Source organism: Ailuropoda melanoleuca, chromosome 2, assembly GCF_002007445.2.
Source record: "Ailuropoda melanoleuca isolate Jingjing chromosome 2, ASM200744v2, whole genome shotgun sequence".
NCBI classification, from domain to species: domain Eukaryota; kingdom Metazoa; phylum Chordata; class Mammalia; order Carnivora; family Ursidae; genus Ailuropoda; species Ailuropoda melanoleuca.
Genome location: NC_048219.1, coordinates 61,567,678 through 61,591,314, shown reverse-complemented (window position 1 = coordinate 61,591,314; position 23,637 = coordinate 61,567,678). Strand labels below are relative to the sequence as shown.

Below are 23,637 nucleotides of genomic sequence, written 5' to 3'. Positions count from 1 at the left end.
AAAGTTGTTGGAATATAACTTTCATGAATGAGTGTCATATATAATAAACATTTTCTGGAATTTAAAAAGTCTTTAAAGAGATTTTGATTATGATTTTTAAAAAAGCAAGGATCGAATGGCCCTTTAATAAGACAGGTTTTTACCACTACAAAACAAACCCAAGAAACCTTCATCCAAAAATTATCACAGCATCAATTTTAGGAACTCAGGCTGAGACACCATGCCAGCCCTGCCCCGACACCCCTTTGCAAACATGATGGTTATCAAATTGAATAAAATAATTTAAAGATCAATATGCCATGATAAAAGGCATTTAAAAAATCCAGTATAGAAGCAGTAAATAGCATTTAATTTTTTATGGTAATGTAAATGTTGAAAATTCTTAAGATCAAAATTTTTAAAATGCAATTTTCATTTTTAAAGAAAAGAGGAGAAAGATAGTTATGGAATGAAGAAAATAGAATGAATTTAGTTAACTCTATTAGGTATTTTATTTTCTTTAATTCCTTTTAAAATTTGACCTGTATCTAACTCCATTTAATGTAGCTGCCATTGGGGTCCCTGGGTGGCTCAGTCAGTTAAGCAGCTGACTCTTGATTTCCGCTCTGGTCATGATCTCAGGGTCCTGGGATCAAGCTCCAGGTGGGGCTCTGAGCTCAGTGGGGAATCTGCTTGGGATTCTCACTTTCCCTCTCTCTGCCCTTTCCCCCATTCTCTCTCTCTCTCTCTCTCCCAAATAAATAAATAAATCTTTAAAAAAAATAATGTGGCTGCCATTGACTAAAAATGCACATTTCTCTTACTTTGTTTTCATTCATTTATTCATTCATTTAACAAATATTTATTGATAGCCACACTAAAGTTTGGTTTATGTGGTGAGCTAAAAGAGACAGTGTTTAAGAGTAAAACATCTCTTTGACAATAGAGTATCTCCATACATTAGCAAATAAATGTTAATACTTAAATCATTTTTTAGTGTTTGTGATTCATTCTGACCTCCAAAAGGCAGATTTTAGAGAATGAAGTTCAAGGTATTTTGTATCTGTGACACAAAATAATGTGAGAACAGACTCTAAAGAATTTAACTTGAAGTGGTTCCTCTTATTGCATACAAAACAGGCTTTGTCTCATTTTACTTGGCTAAGGGTGATAAAGAGGATAAGCAACAGTATTGTCCAGAGGCCAAAAGATCCTGGGGCAAAAAATTACAGATGGCTTCACAATACAGCTCAAGTTCCTGGCATTTAGTAAAGGACGGATTTAGGAATACAGTAAATTTTTGTTTATCTTGGAATTCAAACAACCAGCATATGCAAATAGCTAGGATATTTTCCCTTTTTATTCTACACTCTATTTTTATGAAAAAAAGGCAAATAGGAAATATGTTGTCATCGGAATTTTGGTTTAAAAATAAAAAAAACAAACAAAAAAAAAAGAAAAATATTAAAACTAGTGTATGCCATAGGGTCAGTACCAATTCAGTATAATTTCTCACATCTCTCATATAGCTATACACTGAAAACTGTTCAGGGTTAAATAAAACAAATTACACCAGACCAACATTTGCTGTGCATTTATTCACACAGGCAACAAGTATATATTGAGCCCCATGTGCCAGGCATACAACAGACTCACAATACAATTTGGTGCAAACCATTTAGGGAATGTGCATGAACTAGAACCTTCACATAAAGAAATAATGAGAGAAAAGGTTGAGAAAGTAGTTCGGAACCTAACTTTGAAAGACCTTTGACTATCAGGCTAAATAATCACGGAAGAATTTTTGAGGCAAGGAATGATATGATCAAAGGAATGTTCTAGGAATATTGTACTCATTTGGAAGCAGTAACAGGCTTGTGTTCTCTCTCTCCCCTTACATGGGACCATTGCTGAAATGGGCAAAGGACCAGGGAGTGGTGTTCTGGGAGCTTAGTGATTATTTTTTTTTTTAAGATTTTATTTATTTATTTATTTATTTATTTATTTATTTATTTATCTATTTGATAGAGAGAGCACAAGCAGGGGGAACAGGAGAGAGAGGGAGAAGCAAGCTCCCTGCTGAGCAAGGAGCCAAATGCGGGACTGGATCCCAGGACCCTGGGAACATGACCCTAGCCAAAGGCAGGCGCTTAACCAACTGAGCCAGCCAGGCTCCCCAAGGGAGTTTAGTGATTATTAACAGGATCCCTCATCTGAGGTGGTCAGTGGATTTGCTGGGTCAAGAGAAGAAAGCTAAGGCACAAATCATAGAGGAAAATTGAAGTTCAATGTGCCAGGTAAGTGGTCAAAGGGTACAAAATCAGAAACAGACCAGGAACAGAAACAGAAGCTGACGTATGAACCAAGAAGTTAAAATGAGAGAAGTGAAAGTGAATGAAAGAAGTCAGAGGTGGAAAAGAAGGAAAGGAAAGGAAAGGAAAGGAAAGGAAAGGAAAGGAAAGGAAAGGAAAGTATTGGGGAGCAATGAATGGGCAGGTCTACTTGTCTTGAAGGGCCAGGAATGGTAGCATGATAACAGAAAATAAGGGGAAAATAGGAGAGATACCACGTAAAAGACACCATTCAGGGTATCTGATGACACATCTCTTTTCTGAGAACATAAGAGTGGACCCTGGATTGCTATATTTGCATTACATGAGTCTGTTTCTTGTCCGTAGCTGATTGAGCCAAGGTGGACAATGGACCTAGACTGGGCCAATCATATTCTTTCCTGAGAATTTGCAATTTGGATTGAGACGTCTGGTAAGCTTGAAATCTTCCCATGAACAAAGACGGTATTAATTTGAAAGCTATGTTGGCTACATAAAAATAACGTTGCAGGCAGCACTTTTGGACCCCACTTAAGGGTGGGGGCTGATTGCCAGGAGAACTAACCATGTGATTAGACAGTTGGAACTTTCAGTTCCCCCTGCTCCCACCTGAAAGATGGGTGGGGGCTAGAGATCCAATCAGTCTCCAATGGCCACTGATTTAATCAGTCATGTCTATAAAGTGAAGCCTTCATAAACCCCTGAAAGAATAGGGTTCAGAGAACTTCCAGGTTAGTCAACAGGTGGAGATTTGGGGAGAGTGGTGTGCTCAGAGAGGTCACAGAAGTTCTGTGCCTCTGTTTACTTTGTCCTATATATCTCTGCCATCTGCCTGTTCCTAAATTATACCCTGAGGTCTTTTTATAATGTTGAACTTACAATTAAAATAGCTAGTTATTTCACCAGCAAAATGGGTTTATTCAGGAATAGCAGAGGAGTTTCAATTCAGACATGTAAGCTCTGTCATACTATTGTCAAGTCCAGTGATCAAAGGAGAGGACTGTTACTTTATAGAGAAAAGGAGGAGATTACGAGAAGTTGCTTTGAAAGTCTATTGTGGGAAACTGAGAGTTCAGGGTGATGATGGATTGTCATTGCCTGAGTTGTACCGTTTTCTTATTGGCTGAGCTTGTTGACAAACAAGGAGCATTTATGCCTTTCTCCTGCTGGAATAGTAAAGTAGGCTTTTTCATGTTGGTAATGTGAAGTACTCTTCCGGTTTGGGTCTGCAATTGATCACAAGTGGTGGGCCATGGGAGCTCCCCTTTCTGGCCTCCTGACTCTATTTCAAATGAGTTACTCAGTTTCACCCTACTCAGGTGATCTAGCAAGTCAACTGTTTCTTTGAGTTCTGTGAGCCATTCTACCAAATTAATTGAAAGTAAGGGAGTGGGGCATTAGACCCTCCAATCTACAGCCAGTTGTTCAGAAACACAAGTGATAATCGGGGCTTGTGACTGGCCTCTGAAAGGTGGTGGAGAGGGGGAGTCCTGTGGGACCGAGCCCTTAACCTGTGGGATCTGATGCTATCTTCAGGTGGACAGTGTCAGAAATGAGTTGAATTGTAGGACACGCAGCTGGTATAGAAGAATTGTTTGGTAGTGTGGGGACTCCCGACTTCCACACTGGAATTGGAGTCAGAATCACTGCCAATAAATTCTTTTGCAGAAGCTAATTTGAAATGTGTCTGCTACTTTCATCAGAATCAGTAAAGTCTGATTGCCTGAATTTCCTTGGCCATCAGACAAGCCTCCCACAAGTGTGAAAGTGGCGGATTGGGTACTTCTTATCTTTGCTGAGATTCCGGAAATTGTGCCCTGAGGGGATACCAAGGTTAGAGGTAGGGCAAATGACCAAAGTCAGGGTTAGTAATCCACGGAGATAGTGGAGGGTGTGGAATCAAGATATGAAAGGGTCATAAAAAGATATAGAAGGCAGAGAGGTCAGATTTAGTTTGATAGAAATTCTAAGGGGTTTTGGATGGGGCCATTCATGCTAGCTTATATAGGACTGCTGGGTTCATTCAGAGCTCTAACGGATAATGGTGACTGACTGGATAAGGGGGCCAAGGACCCTGAGATACTGCCAGGTTCTGAGATACCTTCTAAATTATCCAATAATAATATAAATTGGTTAGTAGGTACTGTAAATAATTAAATAACAAAGATTATTGTCATTACTGACTATATTTTATTATAGCTCAATTTAATGACAATAGCAGTTTTTTGAGCATCTTTTAATGTACTAGGATTACATCTGTAATCCTCCAATAATAATAATAATACCTCTAATAACTCCAGAAAGCAATTGTTATTATCTTATGTATTTGTGGTTCATAGATTAATTGGAAAAATTTCAGCAAGTCTGAACTTTACTTTCTGAACACAGCCAGGATAGCTTTAACAAAGTATCCCTAAGGCATTTCTATCCCCATGGATTAGTAACCCTGATTTTGGTCATTTGCCCTAGCTCTAACCTCGGCATCCCCTCAGGGCTCAATTTCTGGAATCTTGGCAAAGATAAGAAGTACCCAAACTGTACATGAATATATAATAAAGTGGAGGTTTCATAGAAACACGTATATTGTCTGTGTACAGGTGGTGTCACCTTTCTGGGCTTACAAAATGGCACGATCACGGAAAGCGCCAAACGTCAGGCAGTTTTAATCATGCTCACAAGTATGAATGGAGGAAAATTCCAAGAACCTAGACAAGAGATCTTGTATTCCTGCTTTTTAAAAGCTGGACTTGTCTCAGCCTTGCTATGCCTGTGGGGCTTGGTACGGAAAGCTGTGCCTGACACATCTCATCTTTAATTCTTTTCTATTTCCTTTCTAAATAAAGGACATGAGTTATTGCAGCCCCAGTCATTTATATTCCAGGAGTGCATTTCGAAAAGAACAGAGCTTTTGTTTTCCTTGTCCATCTTGTGGTCGAGGTACTAATGAGCAGGGAAATAACCTAAAGGCAACTTGTACTATGAGAGGAACAGGGATTTGAGGTCTCCAAATTAGCTGCAGAATTAATGCTCAGCCCCGAATAATTGCAAGTTCTATGAATGTAAAAGAAAATTATATTGAAAGTATTTATTTATTAAAGAATTTTAATGCTTTATGAACTCCAAAGGATTTTTATGGAAGAGCAATGGACTTTTTTTTTTTTTAACCATGAAGCCTCCTTTCCCTCCCCCCACCCCCACACAATGAAATGCTTCAGACAATGAGTATCTTCCTGACGATGAAAGTATAACTATGTGTTTTGGAAAAATGTGTGATAATGGGAATTAGTTTATTCCTAATGATTAACATAGCAAGATATTCTGAGAATTTTAAAAGGCATTAGGAAAAAAATAGCACATACCATGTGGGAAAAAGATGAAATAGAGAGTAATTAATTAAAATGTATTAGTAGAAGTGGGAATATCTTTTAAAAATATTAAGAAAAGTCAATTAAAGCTTATTTATTGCAATGAAAATACGTCAGTCTCGTATACTTACTTGAATTTACAAGGTTCACTTTCCTTACAAGGCAATTAGTGTTAAAATCTCCAATATTCAATTGCTCGTATTTTTTTTTTTTTTTGAGAGGATCAGGCCATCTAGTGGTAGAGTCTACCTATCACATGGTGGTATAAATTCATGGGTTAACATTTGATGCTAAATGAGGGTGTGGGTTATTTTGAGTAGGTCACTTATCTTTTTACAGCAAAGAACTGTCACACAGATATGTGTAAAACCATCTTGTTTTTCCTAATGTAGAGAAAGGGAGAAATTCATCACAAATATTGAAAACAACACAAAAGTAATATCCAATTTGATAGTAGAAAGAAAATTTAAAAATAATTTTTCTATATTCAAGAATCCGTTTCATATGACGGAGTTCCATTGACCAGAATAAATGGGGGAACATCCAGGTGGCTGCTTAATGGCTAAGATGCAGTCCTGACGTATTTTTATTTGCATTATTTACTCATATCGTCTAAAAATTACAATTCCAAATAACCAAGGTTTATTGATTAATTTAGCAAATAGCTCTTATGTGCTAGGGATAAAAATGTAACCAATTTATCTAGCAGTTTGAAGTCATTGGGAAACAAACATGAAGTGGTTTTATTTTTCTCTAACCATTGATCTCCCAACAGACTCTTAGGTAAATACATAACTTTCCGGTCAACTTCAGTTAAAAACTCTAATTTCATCTCCCTCCAAATATTCCTGGCTTTGTTGTGGCTCAGAGGACAAGGACAGGGGATTAAGAGCTGCCTTTTTACTGCTCTTCCTTTCCTCTCCCTTTTCAAGCTCTCTTGGGCTTGAGGGCAGGGAGGAGAGGAAACAGCCATCAGTCTTTTTATTTAGTTGAACCCATTACAAAATCATGGTACATCACTGCTTCTCTGGTTAATGTTGACTGAGCATTTGTGCGTTCTATCTGACAGATGTCCATCTGCTGGTTCCAGTAGGGACACGTGTGGTAGTTTTCAGAGGAACCACTTCTTTGACAGCCTCAAGAATGGTGTACACTATTGCTTCTTGCTGCTGGGGTCACTTCAACAGGCAGAATTCCCATCTCGCTGGGGTACAAGCAAGATGGCTAAAGTTCTGCTCTCCTGATATATGACCCATGAGGAACTCATGCATTTTTGCTATGCCTACTCCCTCAAAACCCTTTCCCTCTGTCCCCTTCCAACTGCTTTTTTCCTCCTCATGTAGGATCATGTACAATCAAGAATATCACTGCCTAGGGAGAGGCCTACTTGGAGAATGAGATTTCAGTCTTTCTGTGTATCATGAGACCCTTGTCTCTATAAGTTATAGAGTTCATAAGTTATTAAGTCCAAAAGTTGTTATTATTATTATTATTATTATTGATCCATTCATGGCTTTGGGGTATGGTATGCTCAGAGAATTGCCAGGTCACAGCACAGGAAGGGGGCACTCGGATGGAATCTGGAAGAATCCCTGAACTTAGAAGGTAGGTAGAAGAACTGAGAAACCAAGGCAGCTAGAGTTCATAGGAGAGAGTATTAGAGAGAAGAGAGATACACAGAGAGAACCCCAGAAACCTTCAGAGGGTCCTCTCAGATATTCAGTTGTGTACTGATAAGCACAGTCATGAAAGGAGAAAATTTTACCTTTGGCCAGGATGCATATGTCTTCTGCTGGGAAAGAACCACCCAAATGGATTCAAAGTGGCAGGGCTAGGAATAATGCCCATGCCCTGCCCATCAGACAGAAAAACTTCAAGGTTTAGAGGGTACTAGAGAATATATAAAAACTATTTGCCTTAATAGTGAGGCATAATTAGCTCTAAACTCAGTGCTCCTCTGTTTCTGTCTACCAATCTTATAAGCAGGACACAAAAAGATTAACTTGTTTCCAAGTAACTTAGCCTGTGTCCTAGAACAAAGTCCAACAATACTATGGAAATACAAAAATATCTAGCATCCAAAAAGTTAAAATGCATAATATACCCAATGTAATATTACCAGCTATACAGAGAAGCGGGAAGATATAACCTATAACAGGTAGAAAAGTTATCAATTGAAACTGACCCAGAGCTGACAAAATTAAGATTAGCAGACAAAGACATTAGATCAATTATTATAATTATATTCCACATCATCAAAAAATGAAAAAGAGACCTTGCAGATACAAAAAGACCCAACTCTAACTTCCAGAGATGAAACAATATGCAAAATAAAAATATACTGGACAGAATTACAGAGGATTAGGCAGGCATTGCAGAAGAAAAAAATAGTGAACTCAAAGATAGTAATAGAAACCATCTGAAATAAAACTGAGAGAAAAGAAAATTTTTTTAAAAAGTCGATCAAGATGTCTAATATACATGTAATTGGACTCTCTGAAGGAGAAGAGAGTGAGGAACAGAAAAAAAAAATATTTGAAGAAATAACAGCCGAAAAATTTTCAAATGTGATGAGAAGTATAAACCAACAGAACCAAGAAGCTCAATGAAGCCAAAGTGCAGGAAATGAAAATTACACAGAGGATCATGTTCAAACTGCTCAAGCCCAGTGATAAAGGGAAACATCAAAAAAGGAGCCAAAGGCGAAAGAAAAAAGATACCTTACATAGAAAGAAACAAAGACAAAGATTACAGCAGATTTCTCACTGGAAACAGTGCAAAAGAGAACATGCTGGAGCAACATCTATAAATGGGGAAAAACCATGATCCAGAATTCTATACCCAGTGAAAATATCTCTCAAAAACAAAGGCATAATAAGTACTTTTTTAGACATACCAAATGTGAAAGAATTCATCGCCAGCAGACCTTCACTGCAAGAACTGCTCAAGAAAGTTCTTCAGGCAGAAGGACAATGACCCAACTGGGAAATATGGATCTGCACGGAGGAATGTAGAGCAGGCAGAAAGGGCATCTCCACTGGAAAATAGATGGTTTTCCCCTTATTATTTGATCTCTTTAAAAGATAACTGCTATGCAAAAATAATAATGTATTATGATAACTATAAAATAAGTAGCAGTACAATGATGGCAGCAAAAGCACAAAGGCTGGGAGGGGGGGAGGTAGAAATATAATATTCAAAGTCTCTTATACTATGTAAAATGCCAAAATATTGCTTGAAGGCAGACTGACGTGTTAAAGTCAGTACACAGTAAACCCCAAAGCAACCCTAAAATAACAAGACAAAAGACAGCTAATAAGCTAACAGAAGAGGTAAATCATAATAAGATAACTTGTGCAATTAATACAAAAGAAGGCAGAAGAGAAGAATAAAGGAAACAAAAAAAAATAGATGGAAAATATAGAAAACAAATAGCAAGATGTTAGATTTGAGCCTTATCATATCAATAATTACAGTGTAATTTCTTACTTGTTATGACAAAATCTTAAATAATATAGTGATTTTCTACTGTATATCCTATGAGTTAAAAATAAGGAAGGATTGAATTAAGCCAGTCTATGTAAGTGAGGAAGAAAGGGGAGATTTTAAGCAATGATGTGCTTGGTTGATGTTAGACAAGGAGCTCCAGAGAAAACAGGGCAGAAGTTAAAAGCAAGGCAGCTGCAGAATGGTGCAAGGAAGGGTGAGGATTAAGTTTTTCTAAAAAAGGTAATTTGGGATAGAGTGATTTTAATTACAAGTAAGAAAGAAGGAGCCAAGAGTCAGTATATTAAAATTTCTAGGTAATATTATAAGGGTAAACTGGGGTAGTGCTTATCATTGATATGTATGTTTTAGGAAGATTTTTTTCTTAGTTGCCCTTTGCTTTACTCTGGTTTCATAGCCTTATTAAGCTGTCATTTAATTATCAAATTTATAGAGTATCATTAAAATAAAGAGTAGTAAAAAGTGTGATATGACCTTCATTTGGCTCTTTCCAATAGAAAGCTTATTAACTCTGGTGACAGCAAAATGTATTACAGGGTAAAACTTAAAGGCTAGAGGAAAAATTAAACTATTGTTGTTTAACCCAGAATCTTAGAAGGATTGAGTGGATATTACATAAAGTCTCAGGATTTTTTGTTTTTTCATTTCCCCTCCCAGTGCTATTCCTGGCTCCATATTCATATAAATATACAATAAATTATTTTTTGATAATTTAATGTTGAAATCTGATGCTTCCGTATACTCTCCAGAAAATGACAGGTTTCTCATGTTCTCCATATCACCTGTAAAAAGTGCTAACTTAGTACAGACACAGAAGATACACCTTTATAAATATATTAATGCTTAAGTTTTGTTTGTTTTTCTCCTCTGATACTTCACACGCTGGATATCAATGGCAACAATAATAACAACGCTCAGTTCTTGAGCTTTCCCATTGCAAGGTGCCGAACCACACGCTATGCAGGTCATCTCATTTCTTCACGGACACTTTTAGAGGTAGGTATTACTTCTTCCATTTTATAGGAGGAGACAGAGGCAAGGGAGGGGCAGTGACTCTTCTGGGTGCACTCACAGGTCTTGGTAACACCAAAGCCCATGCTCCTTGCCCCACCCTGTGCTCCTCTCTGCCCCTCTCCCAAGAAGAAATACAATGATGAGCTTGAACGTCCAATTTCAGAGTATAGTAAGTAAAGAAATCAGATGCTCATGGGCATGATTACTTCAGGTCTGTGAGAGTCTCAGGGATTACTTTGGCGTAGTAATAATTCTGTGGGTAGACGAAGGAAGAACCCCCCGATGGCCTCAAAAGAAAGTAATTGATGTGAACCTGGTAAGCACCTACTATGCCCACACCTTGGAAAGCGGTATTTCAAGTTATAGTTTTCCCACAACAGAGCTGAGTCTATTTAACTTTAATATGTATGAAGCCAAAAACTATGAACTTTTCAATCACAAAGATTATGGATTTTCAAAGCTTTTCTATTGTATTGCTTAGGCCCAAACTAAGCTATAATAAGGTTTCTGCTTATTTTTCATTCACTTTCAATAAGAAAAAAAAAGGTTGAGGATTTATAAGAAAATTATTTTAAAACCCAAGATAGAACAAAGAAGCACATTCATAGAAAACCTGCTTTACCCCTAAATCCAACAGCTTGTCAGAAGTATACAGAAATCTCAGCAGGCAAATGTGAAATGTTTTTGCCATACCCAGCAGACCATGTGCTGAAACCCTGAGACATAAAGTAACTCATCAAAGCAGGAATCATCTAGAGAGAGGAAAATAACCAGTATATCACTTAAGGCATTGGGTTTAAAATATTAAAGATGAGGCAATACTTTAGAAAGGACTCTGTGGCTATTGTTAAAATGGAATTTGCTCGGGGACTATGGTTTAGTGTTCCAAAGTAGCTAGTTCCCTGAAGCTGTTCTAGTCTATCCCCACTCTTCTTCTTTTGTTCCAGGAGCACTATGATTAAAGGGCTACAGAATCACAGAAAACTTTGGACCCTGTTTATTTCTCTTAACCCTTAAAGTTCTATTTCCAGTGAGCATCACAATATGCTATGGCCAGGCAAAACAAAACAAAACAAAACAAACTTTTGCAGCATTAATAATGCCCATTTTGGTAGTTTTTAATTTTGAATCGAGTAAACTAACAAGTGTTATTATAGAATTCTTAATTATACTAAATAATGATAGTAATTTACCAACACATTGTTATGAAACATTTGGTTGATTGATATGATGTGGACCGTTTTTCTTTTCTATTATTTGGCATTGGAATTATGTTTACTTTTTTTTTCTTAATGATGATGAGATTTCATATTCATTTCAGATTATAAAAATTATTAAAAAGATATGCATACTTTTCATATTTAAAGAAGTTAATGTCTCCTACCGGGAATTAATAAACACACTTTTGGAAAGGCATTGTATTCTTCCCTCCATCACTAATAAGTCTTACAGTGTAATGTACACTGTGGTTCTGGGTCTGGCCAGAAGTAGCAGGAAGTTCAGAACTCAGTGTTCAGTTTCATCTTCAAAATGGTCCTCAGAGCACAGAACCCAAGACATCAGTGATGGCTCAGAATGAGTGGTTGAATATATAGTGTGACTCAGAACTTGACTTCCAATAGATCGTCAATCACTTTTTAAAAGTGGATGAGAAAAAGAGAGACATCTTTGTAAAAAGTGCTAAAAGTTAGGAAGATGTCCAGATTTTTTTGTCCTCTCTTAAAATCCAGAACCAAAAAGTTTTTTTTTTTAATTTTTTAAAAAATATTTTATTTATTTACTTGACAGAGATAGAGACAGCCAGTGAGAGAGGGAACACAAGCAGGGGGAGTGGGAGAGGAAGAAGCAGGCTCATAGCAGAGGAGCCTGATGTGGGGCTTGATCCCATAACGCCGGGATCACGCCCTGAGCCGAAGGCAGACGCTTAACCGCTGTGCCACCCAGGCGCCCCCAGAACCAAAAAGTTTTAAATAACTTCTTATTCAGAACCTGACCAAATATTTGTTACTATTGAACCCTGTTTCTCAAATTGTGGGCAGAGATTCTATATCTGCATTCAGGAAAGGGTAATAAATAATGCCCAGCTGTTAACTCACCTACCATGGAAAAAAACAAGACCTAATTTAACTTGATATTTACCAAAGTGAAGGGTACTAAATATTGGTTAAAAGGGATTATCATTTCCTCCCACTAGGAAACCAGTATTTGCTATCCAGGCAAATAGATGTGAATGGTATCACTGATCAGAGAGCAGCAAACTGGGAAGACTATAAATAAGGCATTTAAATGAGTCTTTACGGAACCTCTAAGACTCCAAGGAATCCCTACCTCTGAATAATCCTCTGGAGCAGGAGAAGAGAGAGATACAGAAAAGGCAGGCAGTCTGGGTGGCCAGAGTGGAGTCCTGGGCCCTGGCGATTGCTTCTGCTTTAGCCTTAGGCAGAGCTGCTGTTTACTGCTTGCTAAGCACTTTGGGCTTTTACACAAGATTATCTTTGAAAACAGATTAGTATCACTTTTTTAAAAAGCTTGGAAACTATTGATCTTGAAAACCGTCCACTATGTGCTGAACAAGAATAAAATGTATGAAATCTGGTCAATTTTGCCCACATTCCCAATCAAGGGCAAAGTTCATTTGAAGTTGAAATTACAATTCAGACTGCTACTCACTTTTAGTGTCCCCCATTCTTATCTATATCTGCACCTCACTTGCACCCTCTTTCTCTCATACCAATAATACAAATTTTTTTTAAAAGATTTTATTTATTTATTTGACAGAGAGAGAGACAGCCAGCGAGAGAGGGAACACAAGCAGGGGGAGTGGGAGAGGAAGAAGCAGGCTCATAGCAGAGGAGCCTGATGTGGGGCTCGATCCCATAACGCCGGGATCACGCCCTGAGCTGAAGGCAGACGCTTAACCGCTGTGCCACCCAGGCGCCCCCAATAATACAAATTTAAAAAATCAGTATATACCAATTTCTTCTCAAACTTTTTCAATGACATTTCTTCTTTTTTTAAAGATTTTATTTGTTTATTTGAGAGAGAGTGCACACACTTGGGGGGGTTGGGAGGGGGAGGAAGGGGTAGAGGAGAGGGATAAGCAGAGTCCCCACTGAGCAGGGAGCCTGACGCGGGGCTGGATCCCAGGATCATGACGCTTAATCAACTGAGACACCCAGGCACCCCTTTTCGATGACATTTCTATTTTACCAATAGGATTCTCTAGGATTCTCTCACCAATTTTTCAAACACAATTTTTGAACTTGGATTATTTCTAGAAATCAGTAGTGAGATTTATTATGTGTTTGATCCTATCATTTCTCACTTTACCCATCTTTTAGCATTTTAAGGTTGTTGAGTCAATTTTTTGATCCTTCCTTAATACTTCCCTTATACTATTTTATTGGCGTAAGAATGAATATTATTTGAGATATTAAACATACGGTTCATAGTAATAATCTTTTCCAGACATCTTCATTGCCTTTCCACTGGTTTGAGCAGAAGGGACGTCAAATCTTTCTGCAAACTGTTATCAATTCAAAATACTGATTATTCCTTGTTTAAAACTATAATGTAGCCTTTCATCTGTGATAAGATTGTTTTGATTTCTTCTGAGATGTTTGCTAAGCTTTTGCATGTTCTTTGCTATTTGCCAAACTTTTACCAATTTCAGTATTCTGTCATCAATCCTCAAATGATATATCAGGCTTTTAAAAACATTTACATTTAAATTTCAGGGCGCCTGGGCAGCTCAGTCGGTTAAGCATCTGCCTTCAGCTCAGGTCATGATACCGGAATCCTGGGATTGAGCTCCACATCAGGCTCCCCACTCAGCTTGGAGTCCTCTTCTCCCTCTCCCCCAGCTCCTTCTCTCTTTCTCTTTCTCTCTCACTCAAAAAAATAATTAAAATCTTTTTAAAAATTTAAATTTCAGCATTTCACCTGTGATGTGATTGTTTTGATTACATTTGAGTTCCTTTGCATCCTTTTGAACATCATTTTTACTTTTCTAGTCTTCAGATATTGTAGTTACTCTTCTATCTAACTCATTGCCATACTCACCTGTGTTAGATGATAGGTTCAGCACCAAGACTGAGACCCAGACCAACAATGGCTTGACCATTCAGACATTTGTTTCTTCATTTGTTCTTATGAAACAGTCTGGCTGCTGGTGTTCTAAGGCTAGAAGGGTAGCTTTGCTCTATGAGGTTGTCCGGGAATCCAGACTTCAATCCTGTTGCCACAAGGTATTTCCCATGAACATATTGTCCAAATTATTTAGTGTAAGTATCACTTCTACATCCCAGTTGGCACAAAAGTGTACGGAGGGCATACCCTTACCTTTTAAGTCCAGACGCAGAGGTGTGTTTATTACTATTCCAATTCCATGGGCCAGAACTCAGTAGTGTGACTATGCCTAGCTGCTTGGCAGACTGGGAAATGTAGCTTTTATTGTGAGCAGCTAAAATTCAAAGGTTTCATTACAAAGTGAAGAAGTGGAGAATGGATACTGGATAACAAGCCTCTACCACACAGCCTTAATTGCATGTTTCTAGACATTAGTAACCAAAATACTTCCACTTCCTATTGATGAAGTCGTTCTGGATCATTTCTAAGTAATTTCATCTTCAGGGTCAATGTAAATCAGATTTGGGGCTCTCAGTTGTGTTTAGGGAAAAAGGGAAAAGGATGTGGCTATTGTTCATGTTTCAGCAAAAGCTCAGTTTCTAAGGTGCACGAAATCTGGGCATGGTATGGCACTAAGGAATCTCAAGTGGCCACTGGAGCATATCCTGATATTCTGCTATTCTCATCTGCTCAAATCCTGATGAGACTGGGAAACTGTTTTAAATAAGAAGGATCATTGTTTTCAGGGCTCCTCTAAGGATTTCTCCCTCTTCCTCCCCTCCTCTTTTTTTCTCCTCTTTCTCCTTCTTCTTTCCATACTAACAGTTATCACTAGAGATGTGAATTATCCTGCCCTGAAAATCTTTCATAGAAGCTCAACAGCATTTTGATTGAGTTGGCTTAGACATAGTAGATTTAGTAAAATATGAAGACGGCCAGTATGGAATACAAATAAAAGACTTCCCATCTAAGTTCCGGAGATGGTGGCAACAGGGAAATCTTTCCCAAAGAGGAGTCCAGACTACAGCTAAATGCTTTCTAATGAAAACAAGATACTCATTTTTAGAAAGATAGGCCTCCCCCATAGATAAGGGTCAACTTTTTCTAAAAATAAAATGGGGTCAGAGGTCAGAATTCTTTAATAGTTAAAGATTATTTAAAAGAAAACTTTTTTTTAAAAGGATTTATTTATTTATTTTAGAGAGAGAGAGAGCAGGGGGAAGGGGCAGAGGGAGAGGGAGACAGAATCTCAAGCAGACTCCCTGCTGAGCAAAGAGCCTGACTTGGGGCTCCATCTTATGACCTTGAGACTATGACCAGAGACGAAATAGAAGCGGATGCTCAACCAAACTAAACCACCCACGCACTCCTAAAACAAAACTTTCAATTGATTCTGCCTCCTTGACTATCTTATCTGTATTTGATGATGCTGGGGAAAGGAGGTGTTTTCCCAGAAGGAAAACAACCATATTATCGTCAGATATTACTTTAGAAACATCCATATGTACACATATCAGTGTCCAAAATACAAAATAGAGTGTGTTCAATAGAATTAGATCCTGCCTTCTAGGAATTTAAATGTCGACAATGGTATTATTGACTCAAACTAACAAGTAAACATTAAAAAGAGTATCCTACACATTATCAGAATAAATAGCAAAATATTTATAGTTTGCATAAGTTCAGTGACCAACTTTGAGTCTTTGTGGTCTGGAAATAAGCCATCCTTTTCTGACTCCCACGCTGGAGTCTCTTCACAGAGAATTAGCTAGTATTTTTAAGACTGTGATGTCTTAAAAGCTTTAAAAAATAGCTACATTTGTTTAACCTCAACTCCAAGCTTTCTGAGTATTTTATACTACAGCATGCTGCATTAGACAAGACAATAGGACTAAAGAGAACTTTTTTTCCCCCTGACAAAACTCTTGAAAGGAACCTATAAAAAGTTGAACGAAGCGTATTTGTTGAAAGTTGTTCTCCCAGAAGCCGGGAGAGGGCATGGACCCACATGGTGCCGAGCCTCTCTTCCTTGACTGGTATAGTGACGACACCTCCCTCAGTAACCTGGGTGACTGTTTCCTAGCAACCTCAGAAGCTGGGCCCCTGCAATCCAGAGTGGGAAACTCCACCGGTCACCTGTACTCCGTGTAGAATTCTTACTTTACCTCTTAAGTCTTCCCCTCGAGTTCTGTGGCTGGGCTCCCACACGGAACAACCATATTACATGATGTTATATGAGGGGTCGGCCGGCATTAGGATGGGGAGGTCAAAGAAGAGGGGGATTGGGGAGGGAGTTTTGTTGAGGATGCTGTTGTATAACTACCCAATATAGCTCGGCATTTTCAAATACTGAATACATGAAGGATCACATAGTTTAAAAGGAAAAGAAAAAGAAAGTTGCTCTTGATTTTAGGAAATGCAGCGTCTATTATTTATAAAAGTATGACAAACTTGTGCTCATGTTTCTAATATGAAAATAAATACAAGGCAAATATCTTTATTTATAAGAAGGAAAATATCCTTATAATCATGCTGATTAAATTTATAAATCAAGCTGATTAAATAAGCTATATAACCATACTTTTATTTAGTGGAAATGAAACAAAAGACAGTATTCTGAAAGAAAAGGAATAGAAACACACACACTCACTCACTCACAATCTTGGTAATGTTCATAATACATTTTCAATGAATCAGTTTTGGAGCTTTGGTTCTTTGACTTACATGAAGGATTTTTTTTTTTTTTTAAGATTTTATTTATTTATTTGACAGAGAGAGAGACAGCCAGTGAAAGAGGGAACAAAAGCAGGGGGAGTGGAGAGGAAGAAGCAGGCTCATAGCTGAGGAGCTGATGTGAGGCTCGATCCCAGAATGCTGGGATCACACCCTGAGCCAAAGGGAGACGCTTAACGACTGAGCCACCCAGGTGCCCTAAGGATTCTTAACTTTAGAAATGGAAGCTAAAGTTCTTACATGAAACCAAGAATAATAGAATTAAGAAATATTTGCTGAAACTTTACAAATAATGTGGCTCTGCTACAGATGTCTCTCAATAAAGAGTTCTAGGAAATATATTTTAGAATAAAAGAGACATTCAGATTGCAAGTTTTAAAAAGTAATGTGCTTGCAAAAGATAAGAAGTTTGAAGTGCAATGTAGATGACATTAGTTACATTTTAGATATACTAGTGATTGCTTTGATAATGGTTTTCTTATATGAAAATTATAAGTAATATATTTTTTTCAGTTCCTGTGAAATTATAGTACAGAGTCGATCAATTAAATATTCATTTACTCCTCTCTCTGTGCCAGGGACTATACTATGAAATGACACAATTCCTTCAAGGGACAGAAATGTAATCAAATAATAACAGTACAATATGGGATGGTATAAGCTAGCATAGAAGTATGTGCAGGCTGGGAAAGGAAAGCCCCTTAACTCAGGAACGTGGAATCATGGGAGGCATTGCAGAGGAAACCTTCCCAGAAGTGGTGAAGAATACTAAAGAGGAAAGAGTATTGAGGAGAAATTATTTTCCAATAACTAGGGAAGAAAGGGGCATTCAGGCAGAGGATTCAGTAAGTGGAAGAGCTTGGGACCTTAGCTCTCATGGCAAGTATGAAGAAAAGTGATGAGTGTGGCTGGGGTATAGAAGCTCTATGTTGAGAATTTGGTGATTGATTCCGTTTTGTCCCTGATCTTCCACATCTACATGTATCAACAAGTCCCCTAGTTTATACCAAAAATATCTCTGGAATATGGTTAATATCTCTAATTCTATCTCTACTGCTCCAGCTCAATCCAAGCCACTATCTTCTCCAACCTGGACTGTTACAGTAGCTTCCTTAACAGGTGTTTCTGCTACAACTTGTACTCCCACTAAGAATAATCTTAAAAAAAAAAATCAGATGGAATTACTTTTTTACACTGAATCTGTTAAGTATGGCTGCTGCTTGCACTCTCTCTCTCTCTCAAGTAAATAAATAAAAAGAAGTGTAGGGTTTCATAACAGGGGTAGGGACAGGAGGAGAAGCAGGCTCCCAGCTGATCAGGGAGACTGATGCAGGGCTCCATCCAAGGACCCTGGAATCATGACCTAGTCGAAGGCAGACACTTAAGTGACTGAGCCACCCAGGTGCCCCAATAAATAAATTAAAAAAAAATAATGTATCAATATTGACTTGTAAACTGTGACAACTGTACCATACAAATATAAAATGTCAATAAATAAGGGAATAAGTTTTCACTGGGATCAGAGTATGTGGGAACCCACTATACTATCTTTGTAATTATTCTGTAAATCTAAAAATATTCTAAAACTAAAAGTTTATTTTAAAAAAAGGAGGAGGAAAGAAAGAAGAAAAGTAGGCCATCTGCAGCTGGGGAAGTAGGCAGGGTTAGTTAAGAAGTTCCTCATGTATTACGCTGCAAGGTTGGCACAAAAAAGTTCAAAAATGTTAAAAGATTTTACCCTGCAGCTAGAAGTACAGTGTATGTGACATTTTGAAGTTAGAGAAAACAATAATTAGCCAGTTGGTTTATTTCTTAGAAGGAACAAAACAGCACTAAGAAGGATGTCCATTCCCATTAAACACCTCAGGGTATAAATAGTGCCCCCCATCTTGCAAATAGTGGGATGATTAAGGGGCACCTGGCTGGCTCCGTTGGTGGAACACGAGATTCTTGATCTCAGGGCTGTTTGAGCCCCACGTTGGGTGTAGAGATTACTTACAAATAAAATCCTAAAAAAAAAAAAAGGAGTTGGATGATTGAGGTTATCAATTAGAGTTAATGTGAATACATCCATTTAAAATTCACAAAGTTCTGACACGACACATTGTGTCATTTGATTCTCAAAATATTTCTGAGATAGGGAGGGCAGGTATTATTATTATACCTGAAGTGAGAAGTTGAATGATATTTTCAGTGTCATACAGACAGCGAATTTTGGTTTCCTGGTTCAAAATTCCCTAAATCTTGGGCTATTTCCTTTTCACTGTCTCTGAAGTTGGATCAGAGAGCTGTGACAGTGTGTGGCCCCCGCAGCTGGGGTGGTCAGCATGAGCAGAAAGATAAAGATGAGATTAATGAGGTTCTTAATTAGGCAGCCAGGGTGGCCTTCCCGTGGTCCTTGGAGGGCAGATGGCCAAAGAGAAATTATGGCCTTGAGAGCAAAAGCAGAGCACAGCATGGGCAGACATGATAAGAGTAACTGGGCCCAGAGCAGTGTGAGGAAAATTGTGGAGTGCAGAGAGATAAAGCAGCCATGTCATGAATGTCATCCAAGGGAGTGGACGCCAAACTCCCCAGTGCAACAGTTACTTGCAGAATTTGTTAGCAATGCAGCTTCTCCAGTTCCAGGTTAGGAGTCTTCTGATTCAGCCAATCTGGGATGAGGGGCCATGAAAGACCCCCCCCCCCAACTCCAGGAAGTCTGTGGAGAATGTCCACCAAACAATCCAGAGGATACAAGCTGCAGAAAACTTCTGGAGAGGTTTTTGATGTTAGGATACCAAAGTGTTGGCAAGATAATAACTTCTACTTTTAAGAAACAGAAGAGAGAGTTTAGGCCTCTTTTAGAAAATAATGTAATAATTTTTTTGATGCTGGCCTTGTATACGGTACTGGGGGAAAAGAAGTGAGTCAGAAATTCAGATATGCTTGGTCCTTGTCATCACAGAGCTTACATTCTAAATGGGAGACTGGTATCAAATAATATATAATATTGCATAGTAACTAGTATTATTGTATAATAGTAACTAAGTGTTAAAAAAGATGTGCAGGGTTTCATAACAGGGGACAGGAAACGGGAGCCTGACCCACGTGGAGAGATCAGAGAAGGTTCCCTTGAGAAAATGGCATATAATTTCAGATCTGAAGGATAAGTTGAATTGACAAAGAAAATGGAGAGAGCAGGATAACAAAGGCTTCTCAGTAGAACATAAATTAGCTTCTTTCAAAAAATACTAATTGAGAACCTGCAGTGTGCCAGGTATTCTTCTAAGTTCTGGGATATGGCAGTAAGCAAAGCGGACAAAGCTTCTACTCTTACGGAATTTATATACCAGTTTATGAGACAAAGAGCATTTAAAAATAAATTGATAAACAGGAAGTCATCTGATAATATTGTGGGGCGTATGGGTGGCTTAGTTGGTTAAGCGTCTGACTTTGGATTGGGTTGTGATTTCAGGGTCCTGGGTTCAAGCCCCGAGTCGGGCTCCCCACTCACTGGGGAGTTTGCTTGTCTCTTTCCCTCTCCCTCTGCTCATCCTCTCTTTTGTCTCTCTCACAAATAAATAAAATCTTTAAAAAAATAACAATATTGTAAGATTTCAGTTTTCTCCACGCCAATCCATTGATTCCATGCAAGGCCAATTAAACTCCCAGCAAGATTTTTTGGTAGAATTTGACAAGCCTATTCTAAAATTTATATGGAAACACATAAAAGGAAAGTCTTTTTTTTTTTTTTTAATAATTTTTACACCCAATGTGGGGCTCAAACTCACAACCCCAAGACAAGAGTCACATGCTCAATTGAGCCAGGCAGGTGCCCCTAAAAGGAAAGTTTTAAAGAAGAATAAAGGTGGGGCACCTGGGTGGCTCAGTCGTTAAGCGCCTGCCTTCGTCTCAGGGCATGATCCCAGCGTTCTGGGATCAAGCCCCACATCAGGCTCCTCTGCTGGGAGCCTGCTTCTTCCTCTCCCACTCGCCCTGCTTGTGTTCCCTCTCTCACTGGCTGTCTCTGTCGAATAAATAAATAAAATCTTTAAAAATAAATAAATAAAAAATATTTTTAAAAAACGTACATATGAACTTTGTTTATATCAGAGTTATATATACCATTTGTTGTAAAATATCCTCAAATTCTGAAAGTAACAATTGGTTTGAAACTACCAAGGTGCACTACAATTTCAGAATTTTATTCCCATTTCTGACTTTTTAAATAGCCAAGATTTCTAAATTTATATCTTTAAAATTTTTTGTCCCTTCCTTTCCAAATTCAAATTGTTAGTTATAAATACGCAAACACTTTGAGTGTTAGAAGAGGTGTAGCTCTTATTAAAAGAATGAAGGTGCCCTAGCTGGCGCCCTCTAGGGCCAGGAGGGCTAATGAGCCAATTAGCAGCACCTGGGGCAGCTGGGAGCAGATCACTTCGAAGGCGGCCCCCCCCCCCCCCCCCCCCCCCGCCCTCGGGTCCCGTGCTCGCCCTACCGGAAGTGCCAGAGCCGGCTCAGTGTATGTCCGAGAGGACTAATGAGCATAATTGGGACCACCTGGGTCAGCCAGGGCAGGTCACGTGCCTCCCCTGGGCGTGTCATGTGCTCACCCCACCAGAAGTCCCATAGCGAGAGCCCTCTAGTGTCGATAGAGGGAATGATCCTAATTAGCACCACGTGGGCGGCAGCAGGCAAGTCATGTGGGCGGTAGGGGCGGTCACGTGCCGCCAAGTCACGTGCAGGTCACATGGGCTTGTGAATGAAGAGGCAGGCAACGTTCCAAACACCCTGTCTAGCTGCAGGGGCTAGAGGAACTCATTGTCATCTTGCCCCACCTGCAGCCTCTCTGGGAGACGGCACCAGGGAGGAGACAGAGACCTCCTGGGAGGGCCTTCACCATGCTCTCCTGTCCTCCAGCATCTTTCAGACCACCCAGTCCTGGGCGTGCTGACCACACACCATATGTAGCCTCACTGTGTTTCCCTGAAGTTGGAACCTCCCTCTGGCTTACAAAGCAATGTCAGCTCTGACTGTTGTGTCCTGACCTGGAGCGTAAGTCCTGTGCGGAGCCCCTGACCTCCAGCCTCAGCTGTGAGCTGGCCTTCAAGAAGCAGGAAGAGGCCTGGGAGGTAATGCTGGGCTGACTCCTCCAGGGGCCTCTCTCTCTCTTAGGAGCAGCAGCTCAGGGCCACCCACAGAGGAAGATGTCAGCTTGGACTAATGAGGAGGGGTGTGATCAGAGCCAGGAGCTTGACTGTGCCCACGTGTGTTTGTATGCAAATGTGCCAGTGGTGCATGAGTACGTATGCTTGTATATGTGAGTGTGCACAGGTATGCCCGTGTAGAGGAGTGTGTGTGCGCATGTTTGTGTGTGCGCCTGCGTCAGTGTGCACGGGGGTAGAGGAGTGTAAGTGTGTGCTCATGGGCCTGTGTGGCATGCATGGGTACCTGTGCCCACGTGCGTGGGTATGGTTGTGTGTGTGTGTGTGTGTGTGTGTGAGAGAGAGATCTGGAGGGCCGACGGACCCTGTCTCACCCTCGGCACCCCAGAGCAGGCCCTGCACAGGGATCACATTGTCGGGGGGACCTAGCTCACCCTCGAAGCTGTCAAACTGGACTCCAGTTCCCGCTATGAGGCCCGGCTATGGGTCCAGAAGGCCACCCTGGAGGATGACATGATGGAGGAGCTGCGCTGTGAGGGACAGTGGAGTGAATAGAGCCAGGCTGCATGCTTCCCCTCTCCCCAGAGCCCTCCCGAGGAGAGGCCCTCTGCATCACACTGTCCCCCCTTCACCCTCCTGCCCCCCTCCCTGAGGCGGTCGTGCCCCAATTGACCACCCTCCCCTGGGGATCTGAGATTTTTTTTAATGATTTTTTAAATTATATTATGTTAGTCACCATACAGTACATCCCCGGATTCCGATGCAAAGTTCGGCTTCATTAGTTGCGTATAACACCCAGGGCACCATGCAATACGTGCCCTCCTTACTACCCATCACCAGTCTATCCCATTCCCCCACCCAACTCCCCTCTTAAGTCTTCAGTTTGTTTCTCATAGTCCATAGTCTCTCATGTTTCATTCCCCCTTCTGATTACCCCCCTTTCTTTATGCCTTTCTTCCCCTACCGATCATCCTAGTTCTTATGTTCCATAGATGAGAGAAATCATATGGTAATTGTCTTTCTCTGCTTGACTTATTTCACTTAGCATTATCTCCTCCAGTGCCGTCCATGTTGCAGCAAATGTTGAGAATTCGTTCTTTCTGATAGCTGAGTAATATTCCATTGTATATATGGACCACAGCTTCTTAATCCAGTCATCTGTTGAAGGGCATCTCGGCTCCTTCCATGATTTGGCTATTGTGGACAATGCAGCTATGAACATTGGGGTGCATATGGCCCTTCTCTTTACTACGTCTGTATCTTTGGGGTAAACACCCAGTAGTGCAATGGCTGGGTCATAGGGTAGTTCAATTTTTAACTTTNGTTTTTTAAGGGACCTCCACACTGTTTTCCAGAGTGGCTATACCAACTTGCATTCCCACCTACAATGTAGGAGGGATCCCCTTTCTCCACATCCTCTCCAACAATTGTTGT

The 23,637-nt window shown here is 39.6% G+C and overlaps 1 long non-coding RNA gene and 1 pseudogene across 1 annotated transcript; both read left to right on the top strand.

The window, feature by feature from the left end:
* Positions 1–2,045: 2,045 nt before the first annotated feature.
* On the top strand, positions 2,046–13,954 carry LOC117801009. Its single transcript, XR_004623308.1, has 4 exons — positions 2,046–2,276; positions 2,658–2,742; positions 10,100–10,177; positions 13,933–13,954. It is a non-coding gene; the product is annotated as an uncharacterized LOC117801009 (long non-coding RNA).
* Positions 13,955–17,778: 3,824 nt separating this feature from the next.
* LOC105240654 overlaps positions 17,779–23,637 on the top strand; it is a 13,121-nt pseudogene continuing 7,262 nt past the window's right edge.